Source organism: Nannospalax galili, unplaced genomic scaffold (assembly GCF_000622305.1).
Source record: "Nannospalax galili isolate Female #2095 unplaced genomic scaffold, S.galili_v1.0 scaffold989, whole genome shotgun sequence".
Classification (NCBI taxonomy): Eukaryota; Metazoa; Chordata; class Mammalia; order Rodentia; family Spalacidae; genus Nannospalax; species Nannospalax galili.
The window spans coordinates 282215-293046 of NW_008359507.1; the positions used below are offsets into that span (position 1 = coordinate 282215).

The 10832-nt window shown below is 44.3% G+C and overlaps 1 protein-coding gene across 3 annotated transcripts in view; it reads right to left on the bottom strand.

The window, feature by feature from the left end:
- Positions 1 to 4379, bottom strand: part of LOC103725886 (aldo-keto reductase family 1 member C13) — a 24402-nt gene extending 20023 nt beyond the window's left edge. For 2 of the 3 annotated variants that reach the window (XM_017795637.2, XM_017795636.2), the window contains exon 1: positions 4224 to 4364. The gene's annotated coding sequence lies outside the window, so the exon portion shown is untranslated. Of the gene's footprint in view, positions 1 to 4223 lie in introns of all 3 variants that reach the window. The other variant, XM_008823228.3, reaches the window with a different exon arrangement.
- Between the last annotated feature and the right edge of the window lie 6453 nt (positions 4380 to 10832).

Here is a 10832-nt window from a genome sequence, read left to right on the forward strand (position 1 = left end):
TATTAAGAGAGAAATGGGAAAAATGAGGGTACTTTAAATGGGGAAACAATGGTGGAAGGGTTACACAATGCGAGAAATAAATAATGCCTACTTTAAAAAAAAAACAGAAGGAACTATAGTAATCAAACAACCTACTGACAAATTATACATACAACTAGCGCAAGGAATATAATATATATCTAGACAAGGTTTATCTGAGAATGTTCGGTCTTTACCCAAGTTTTATCTACATGGCACATGGTAATTAAAAGTAGCAGACTGGTGAAACTAACCTTCTTGGATGTTTAACAGCCATACTTTGAGGCTTATACTAATTTGGTCAGAGGGACATAAAGGACTGGTTTTGGTCCTTGCCCTCCAAGGTCAACTAAGTTCCAGGGGACTATGAGCATCTCTCAAAATGTCCTGTAACTGTGGCGAGTCACCTGTCTTATTGATCAGGGAGGCCATGGAGACCCCACCAGATGGACCTGAACCAGTGTCCAGTCTACAAAGAGGAGGGTCAATGCAGAGAAAACATTTCCTCCATGTTTCCAAGCGAAGCCAACCATGGTCGAGCAGGACCTTTGACTTATCTTTACATAGATGGAACTGGTAAAAGAAAGGAGCTAGGGGTTCCTCCCAAGCCCATTGTGACCACTGAGGAACAGATCCTCAAAAGGCCTTAAGAGTACAAATAAATTGGTTTATCTGGGCCAACTGTATGGTCTTAAACACTCAAAAAGAAAGTATAATCAAAGATTAAAGGGGTCAATATAATTTTTTAAGAGTCCATGTGTATAGCTAAAGGCTGGAGACACCTTCCTTTGAGTTGTTGGCCAGGGTGGCCCAAGAGACTCCCAGACAGTAACCCAGCATAGAACTGGAAAAATAAACAACAGACCCCAATCTTATCTAAAGGTGTATTGACAACTGATTGCTGGTAGATGAGGAAGAGCTGATCTTCCTAAAACAAGGAACTCTAGATAGGCTGACTAGATTCAGCGGATGGACAAGCTCTGGAGAACGGCTGGAGTGTCGACAACACAGTGGACAGTAACAAGGATGATAGAGTATATGGGCTCCAGTGGCAGGGCTGGGGGAGGCTATAGGAGGGTACCATTTGGCAAGTGGGTATATAGATAAATAAGATTGTTTGGGATGATCTGTATGATATACACAAAAAAAATCAACAAATAAAAAATGAGTTATATTTGAGGAAAAAGAATAAAAATTTACTTCATGTTAATTAGTAGAAGGGATAAACATGACCATTGAAATCTGATGACTTTATATCCATACTTGGGTGCCAAGGATCCGTGTAACCAACTGTGACTAGTAATAATCAAATACATAGAGATTAGTGACACATGTGCAAAACATCTAAGTGTTAGCAACATTAAAAATGAGTTTTTGTGTATGAAACCATATATTTTAAAATAAAATGGAGATCTTTTTTAAAGTTTAAAACCTCATTCAATTTTATGTCTTACAGGGTTTATACTGAGTTCAATATTGTATGACTGCATTAATTCAACTGTGAACCTATACTTTAAAAAGCGATGTATCTTGGCTTTGGAAATTGTTATTGACTATGTTAAAGCTGTAATGAAATGCTTCTTCTATCATGTGGCTATTAAATACATAATTTTAAAAAAAATTAAAAAAAAAAACGCTTCAGAGAAAAAACACTTGGTTTTCGGGGCTGTCTTCTGACATTTTCAGATTTCAAACTGTCTAGTAGTCTCTAAGCTGCAATAACACCAGGTTGTACTTAATTTCATTCCCCATAGACTTTTGAAGCATTGTCAAGTGTGTAAACGCTAAAGCAGACTAGCCTACATGAGTAAATCCTCTGACTTGGCATCCAAATTGCGGCTTTTCAAGAGGTTTGGGTTGTCTCTTAAGGAGAAGAAAACTGGACATGGAGAATGTCTAACAATTTGCCTTTAATCAACAGAATAAATCAAGCTGGAAGATGGTACTGTGGTTAACATAAAGCACTTAAACAAATAGGCCTCCAGCCAGAGGCCAACTTTTTCCACACCCAGCTCATATTAAAGCCATACTACACTGCAACAAAAGAAAAAACAGTAAGTTTCCTCTTTTTGAGGATGTTCCCATTTAACGTTTTCACTGTTCTTTGGGATGCAAGAGGATGTCTGATGAGATGGAGGCAAGCCTGACTTCCTTCCTACAAAAGAAGGGATGAATCAGCAAGGTTGACGGCACATCAGATGATGTGTCCCTCTGTCCTGTCAGTCTATCCTTTAACCATGGTCGGATGTACACACCTCCTATGCACGGTCTGGTCACTAAGAGGCCGTGCTGGAACCCTCTGGGTGCCCTCAGGCATTCCACCCTTATGTTTCAACAGTCTATTTGAATCATCCTTACTGGGTGACCACACCGACATCCATGATACTCTTCCCTCCTGCCTGGACTTGTCTCAAGGGCACTCACCAGTCTAATTCTGACGTAAGTTCTAGAACCTAGAAATTTCCTTCTGGAAATTGTGACTCCCCTCAGAAGTCATAAGGGAGCGTTCTTGCTTTGCTCAAGTGTCCTTTCAAAGAATCCTAGCAACCTAGGGGCATGGCTCAGCGTTAGAGTGCATGCCTAACATGTACAATGCCCTGGATTTAGTCTCTGTTTCTGAAAAAACAAAGGCTTTATCTTGGACTGGTGAAGTGGCCCAGCAGGTAAAGGTTCTTGCCTTGCGAACCTTGTGACATGGGTTAGATCCCCAGAACTCATCTAAAAGTTGAAGGAGAGAATGAGCTCCTCAATGTTGTCCTCTGACCTCCATGTGCATGTCATGCATGCCCTCACACATACAATATGCACACATATATAACAATAAATAAATAAAATTAAGAAATAGAAAAATCCAAAGACTCTAAGGGCAGAGATCTTCATAACCTCTTCCCCTGTCGGGGAGGAGGGCAGTTAGAATTGCCCCAGGTCAACAGCCTGCAAGTTTTCCAGGGCCATGCCAAAGTTTCATTATAAAGAGGAAGTTTCTGCTCTGCCTCCCAAGACTCAGGGATCATAGCAGAAGGCGGGAGGTGGGGGGGGGGTAAAGAGTAACCACAAGCAAACAGTTTATATGAATTTACAGCAATGGTGACATTATGCACAAGACCCATGTAATCTCAAGCCAGACAGAATCCCAGAATGGAAGTGGAGCTATGGGTAGGAGGCCCCAACACTAGCTAAGGAACTTTTTGCAACTGATGGCTGCTGAGAGAGGGAGAGTCAGTTTTCCATACAGGTGTGACACTGGACAGGTGGTTTGAGTTAATAAGTATATATATGAATATATGCATATATAAACAATACATGAAATTGGGTGGGGCATTGAGGAGGTTGCAGATAGAAGAGGGAACTCTATACCTGATCAAAATAGTATTTGAAATTTGTAAAAATTCAATAAAAAAGAAAAAAAAGGTTTCTGGGTTGAGGAGGAGAGATCCTATTCTGCAGTCCTGAGAATAAACGTCACGAAGGTCTCCCCCCGCAAAGTGTCAGGTCTTCATGCAGCCAAACCCAGTGGCATAATAACCAGCTCAGAGGGCTTCCAGTGTCTTTCCAGGACATGAGCAGGAAGCAAAGGTGTTTCGTAGGCAAAAGCCATAGGCCAAGGGAGTAGGAAAGGTCCTCGGCTATGCAAGGTTCTCAGTAAGAGATCACACAAGCAGCAGCCCAGAGGAAGTGGTCTTTAGGCCCACAGATCAAAGAAAGAAATGAAACAGATATGCTGAGTGTCAGTGGAGATTAAACCAGGGATGGGGGCAGAGGAGGAGTGGGGGAGAAAGAAGCGTACTCATGCCCGAGGAGGGGAACAGAGGCATCCCACAGCAGAGGAAGCAAGCAGATCACTGGGTACACTTAGGAGACATGAGAGCAGTGGGAAATGCAGGCAGGAAGCAGAGTCCTTGCCAAGTGCAGGGGAGGGGGAAGAAAGAAAGAGGAAGAGAGAGGGAGGGAGAGAGAGGGAGAGAGACAGGGAGAGAGAGGGAGAGAGACAGGGAGAGAGGGGGACGGGGGTGGGTAGTGGGAAATGCAGGGAGGAAGCAGAGTCCTTGCCAAGTGCAGGGGAGGAGGAAGAAAGAAAGAGGAAGAGAGAGGGAGGGAGAGAGAGGGAGAGAGACAGAGAGGGAGAGAGAGGGAGAGAGACAGGGAGAGAGGGGGACGGGGGTGGGGGGAGACAAGATGGGAGAGAGGGAAGGGGCTCTGTTTACCTTATCTCTAAAGACAGTTGATCTCTAGTGGGCACCAGATGTCCTGGGAAGGTCTCCAGGTTCCTCTGTTCTCAACGTCAACAGCAGTCTTGCTTCCTCAGCTCTCCACAGAGAAAAATGCAAATGGAATGCATAATAGATCAAGCAGCCAACAGTTTAATTTTAGCAAGCAAGGACGCTAGGATACTCTTCAGAATAAGAGCCGGCTGAGCCTTGCAGCAGCAGATCTGGGCACGTCTGGGAGTTATATTTCTCTCTCTGTTTTCTCTTCCCCTGGACCTCCTCCAGGATGGGCTATTGCAGAAAAAAAGGCAAAGATATGAATATGGTCTGTTGTTGTTTATGTCCTGCTTGGAGGGTCCCATCTCCCCACGCCCACCTGACCCCCGAGTTAACCTCTTCTTTAAATTGTGGGAGTGTTTAATTTTTAAAACTTTTTGTCATGAAGAAAATTCTACTTGATCAAGCAGTACTAGAAACAATGAACTATTGTAACCGACTTGGAAAAAAATGAGGATATTCTACAGACTCTTGTCCCTCGCTTTGGCTATCAGACTATTGAAACAATGGACCCTGAGAAATCGGAACTCCCCTAGTAATCATGTTTTGGGAGAAAAAAGGCTGAGGCTGCAGGGCAGCCAGAAGAAAACCTTGTGTCCAGGAGAAAGGTTTCCAATGTTTTTGACCATCTTTCAGGAGACTTTGGAGCAACATGAGGATGAGGATTCATCAAACAAGCTCTGCACTTTGGTAACCTAAGTCCCTGTTAGCACATGAAAACTGCAGTCAGTATTGGTGGGAACTGAATGCTGAGTGTCAAGGTCACAAAACTGGAGGAAGTGGGAGGACATGTAGTCAAAGAATAAAAAGAGCCAAAAACTGGGACTTACAATTCAATGACTAGGAATATGATCTCGAAATGTCAGAGGTGATAAAAGAAATGAACATGGTAGAAAGTGGATGGTCTGGGTATGACAGTTTGGACAGGAAGTGTCTCCAAAATGCTCGTGTGTGGAAGGTTTGGTTCCCACTGGAGCAATGTTCACTGGCAGGGTTTGAGGGAAGTGGTTGGATCATGAGGGCTCTGACCTCCATTGGTGTAGCCATAATTTAATGACATGGTTGGGAGGCAGTGGAAATGTCAGGAGGTGGGGTCCTATTGGAGGAAGTAGGTCACTGGGGGGTATGCCTTTAAAGGATCAATGTTGCCCGTTATCCTTCCTCTGTGTCCTCTGATCCTGGCAGCCAAGAGGCTGTTCTATGTCATGTTCTCTCCCCTGGTGCTGTGCCTCATTACATATGTGCCCAGAAGCCACAGAGCCGAGTGGCCATCGCTCTGTTGGTATGGTACTTGCCTAGAATGCATGAAACCTTGGGTTCCGTCCCTAACATCACATAAATTGGGCATGGTGATGCATACCTGCAATCCTAGCACTTGGGAGGTAGAGGCAGGAGGATCAAAAGTTTAAGGCCTGGTGCTGGTGAGATGGCTTAGCAGTTAAAAGCATGTACTGCTCTTGCAGATTCCCAGCACCCACATGGCAGCTACAAACCATCCTTGACTCCAGTTCCAGGGGAATCCGATGCCCTCTTCTGACGGGTGCACTCACATACATGCAGGCAATACACTCATACACATAAAATTTAAAAAGAAGAATCTTGGTGGAGCAGGCAAAATCGTTCTGCTGGGGCCTGCCACCAAGTCTAAAGACCTGAATTTGATCCCAAGGACCCTGTAGTGAATGTTATAGAATTAGGAGAACATCTCATTTTTTTCTTGAATTATAATTGAGTGAATACCTTGTTACTTTGAAACTCTGAAAACCTTGCTGAACTCTGTTTAAAGTGACATGTCATGGACAAGTCAAATGCATATCGGGTAACCATGGCAACCTAGCCATAGGAACCGAAGTGTGACATGTATGCAACTGTGTGATAAGGAACTAATCGACTAGGACCAGAACCTGGTCAGTACTCTGAAACTAGACCAGCAGAAACCACATAAAAGGACAAGGTAGAGACCTGCTCCCCGATGCTCACAGAGACCCCACATCTTTAAGACACCCGACTGTCTGGTGACATCCCTACGTTCCTGCCCGATACTCTGGCCCCGACTGCAGAGACTCTCTTGCTGATTATCTATCGATCCTGAGACGCTGAGCCACAATAGAACGTGATCCTAACCAAGCAGCACGAGGACCCGAACCTGAACAGCGTCAACCAGGGCCGAGAGAGTGCATTGGATCACGGTGGAGTGCAGACACCCGACTGTCTGGTGACATCCCTACGTTCCTGCCCGATACTCTGGCCCCGACTGCAGAGACTCTCTTGCTGATTATCTATCGATCCTGAGACGCTGAGCCACAATAGAACGTGATCCTAACCAAGCAGCACGAGGACCCGAACCTGAACAGCGTCAACCAGGGCCGAGAGAGTGCATTGGATCACGGTGGAGCAGCTGAGCTTTTCCACGGAGGACTTTGGACTTGGACATTGGGCCCAGGCCCGGAGGTACTCCTCGAGAGCAGGGATCTCTGGAAGCTTTGGTAACCTGGTGACACCTGGTGCACTAGGCCCACTGGTCCAGACCTACTCTGACTCTCCACCTAAAGTGTGTTGTTTGTTGTTTGCAACTCTGTATTGCTTGAATTGTTCATTCAATATAAATTGTTGATTGCAACACAATACACGTGTGGAAACTCTTCTGTCAGTTGCACCTGTCCCAGCTCTCCCAAGCAGCGTTAACTTATCGGGAATGATTCTCAGTATCATTCCTCAGGACACTATCGGTTTGGCTTATTGAGGACTCGTGGCCAAGCACAGCTTGTTAGGGCTGCCAGGGGCACAGACTCTGAGCCTAACTCGGGTAACAAAAATTCTGCTATGTGCCACGCAAGCACAATGGAAGCTCATAACCTGCTTCCTCAGTTTTCCTACATTCCAGAAGGAAATCAGAAATAGAAGTCAGTAAAGGAAAATGGATTTATTTAAAGTGATGGCCAATCAGTGGTTGCCTAACTCGGGTAAGAAAAATTCTGCTATGTGCCACGCAAGCACAATGGAAGCTCATAACCTGCTGCCTCAGTTTTCCTACATTCCAGAAGGAAATCAGAAATGGAAGTCAGTAAAGGAAAATGGATTTATTTAAAGTGATGGCCAATCAGTGGTTAAGAGCACTGACTGCCCTTGCAGAACACCCAGGGTCAATTCCCAGCACCCACATGACAGCTAGCAACCATCCATAACTCCAGTTCCAGGGGACTGTTGGGCATTGCACAACACAGGTGCACTTACATGCACGCATTGCACTCATGTACATAAAATAAAAATGATGAACAAGATATTTTAAAAAATAAAGTCATGGTCAAGCTAGGAAAAATAAGGCTTCAAGTTTCTTCTCAGTCTTCCTGTAGCGGTGTTTTCAATCTTATAGAACAGAGGAACCAAAGCAGGGAAGTGTTTGCAGATCCAGCTGTAAGGCGGAGGCCTCAACTGTGAGACTTTGTGGAAGGGAAGCCCTGGCCTGAAGCCAACCCTTCAGGCTGCCAGCAAAGGGTGGTCTGCAATGATCCAAGTTGTGCTGTTTGCTCCCTGGGGCTCCTGTTGCTCTGCTGTTTCCTCATTCTCAAGGCATTTGGGATGGTGTGCTGTCTACTATTGAGCTGATGTACAAATTTTTGATATATGCCTGTGTCTGAAAGGAACACCATGCTCAAAATACGAAAAGGAGCCAGAGCTAAAGGACCTTCAGTTCATGTGAAGCAACTGATACTAGGGAAATAGAGTTCTCTTTGGGGGCTCCTGGTCTTACTAACAAAAGAATTTTAAAATGGGGGCTGGAGAAATGGCTTAGTGGTTAAGAGAACCGGCTGCTTTTGCAGAAGACCTGGGTTCAATTACCAGCACCCACATGGTGGCTAACCCTAACTCCAGTTCTAGGAAATCCAATGCTCCCTTCTGACCTCTGTGAGCATTGCATGCCTGGGCACACTTACATACATGAAGGCAAAACATTCACACACATAAAATAAAAAACAAACTTTAAAACTTTTTAAAGAGAATTTTTAAATGGGCTCAGATTGAAGCTCAAGGATAATTTTATTGAAAATTGAGAGAAAAAACCGGGCATGCTGAAAAATCACAGCAGCTTCTAGAAGGGGGACACATGCAGAAAAAAGTTATGCCTTTTAAGTAAAGCATGGAAGTCAGCAGTGAAAAAGACCAGAATGTCAGGAAAAGCATGTCCAAGATTTTGCCCAGTATCCCAAAATGAGACAAAGAGAAGGATAAAAGAAAAGAAGTCCTTAGTACCAGACCGCCCATCAAGAATCCGAGCACAGAGGGTGGGGAGGAGAATGGGAGAGAGAGGGGAAGGGGGAGGAATGAGCTCCTCTGGTGTGATGGGTGATGAACAGTGAACAGGAGATCCATTCTGTCACTTTCAAAGTCTCAGAGGATTGTGGCCAGGTACCATCATGAAAGTGAGTCTCTTGCTTAAGACTGGACTACCCTGGGTTCTGGATAGCAGTGAACAGTCTCAACTCAGGAAGGGGGAGGAATGAGCTCCTCTGGTGTGATGGGTGATGAACAGTGAACAGGAGATCCATTCTGTCACTTTCAAAGTCTCAGAGGATTGTGGCCAGGTACCATCATGAAAGTGAGTCTCTTGCTTAAGACTGGACTACCCTGGGTTCTGGATAGCAGTGAACAGTCTCAACTCAGGGAACTGGAGCCTGGGTGAGACACAATCTCACAGAAACAGGACGGTCCATATGTTAACAACCAAAAAATTTCAAATGGCAAGAGGTTTGTCTCAGGCACTGAAGGTACACGGAGCCATTGTCCCACCTAGTGGCTAGAAGCTGACCCCATACTTCATCTAAGGATGACTGCGGAGTCCGTGATATCCAAGTCTAAGATTACCAGGTGGCAAATCTTTGCAGCCACCTATTTGAGGTGAGGTTTGCTGCCAGTGGGGCTGAGTACTCTGAAGCTCCTAGTATAGAACTTGACTTCTTCAGCCTCCAGCAAAGCGTTTAATGCTGAATACATTTTGAAAGTCTAGAGACTGGTCCCCTGAACAGATCTCAGCACTGGGCTTGCTTCCCTCATGCCCAAGGCACTCAGGAGAAGGCTCCCGGGGGAACTTCAGGATTCTTCCGTCTCTAGAATGTGAAAGAATCTGCCCCACTCAAACGCTGCAATGTTAAGTGTGACCTGCAGAGGCTCCTGGTGCATAAAGAAAGGAAGTTTTGAAATGCAAGAGGCCTCTGCTGGGCATGTGAGGATTGGTATTTTCAGGGAAGCCTAAAAGGTAAGAAAGTCAAGTCCCAACTTGAAAAGGGCCCAGAGAGAAGCCACGCCAAGGATTCATCTTTTCTGTTTCCTCTTGTGTTTACCTGCTATCGTTGTTACACTTTTAGTAGTATTTTGAATGTATTTTTTTACAGATTTTATGCTTTTTGTTTTTAATTTATTTTCTTCTGTTTATCAATTTTTCTGGCTCATTTTTTCTTTATTGCAACCAGATGCATGTCCTTGTCTGTCACCAGCCACAGTCTTCTTATCTTTCTTTTATTTAACATTGCCTGACCTTCCTATTTCCCCTTTCCTTCCTTTATTTCATTCATTTACTACAGATAGTTTTACCCTATTTTTTCTTTTTAAAGACCATATTTTATTTTATGTACGGTAATGTAACTTACATATTAAATAATACTGTGGTATCAATAGTAGATATAGTTTTAAGCAGAAGGGGGAAATTTTCAGGATATAAAAACAAAGTAAACAAAAAAAATCACTTTTTCTAAATTGTGAAAATGTATTCAGTGACTAGTCATTTCTGCCCTAAATAATTTTTTAAATCATTCTTTTTTTAATCACACTTTTTTTTAATGTGTATGAGTGTATTGCCTGCATGTATGTGAGTGCACCCGTGCCACGCAATGCCGCAGAGGTCAGAAGAGGGCTTTGGATTCCCCTGGAACTGGGGTTAAGGACAGTTGGTAGCCGCCATGTAGGTGCTGGGAATAGAACCCAGGTCCTCTGCAAAAGTAGTCAGTACTCTTAACTGCTGAGCCATCTCTCCAGCCGCCCCCCCCCAATAATTTTTAATTGCATAGCACGTGCTGCATTGTTTTTTACCATTTTCTGTTCTATGATCACTAGTGGTATGTTAGATTAGTTGATTTTGAGTGTATTTCTGTATCACGTTCATTTTGGTGCTGTTCTGTTGCAGTGGCTCGCTTACTCCTCTCAGTGGTACTAAGGACTGAGCCTCCCCAAAACAGGCTACTTATCCAGCACTATTCAACTGCCAATAGTTCCTCAGCTAAGGTTGAGGCCTCCTGCTCATTTCCTCAGTTCTATGCTAGGTTTCTGTCTGACTGAGTTTGAATGGGTCTTGTGCGTGCTGACACCATTGCTATATGTTCATATGAGCAAGTTCCCAGAGGCCTGGAAGGGAGAGCTGTTCTTCTTTAGGAAAGTGACTCTAGATAGGCTGACTAGACTCCAGTGGATGAACTCGCACTAAGGAACATCTGGGTACACAAACTTGACTCGATAGACCTTAGCATATTTGATAGAATGGATGAAATCTGGTGTGGA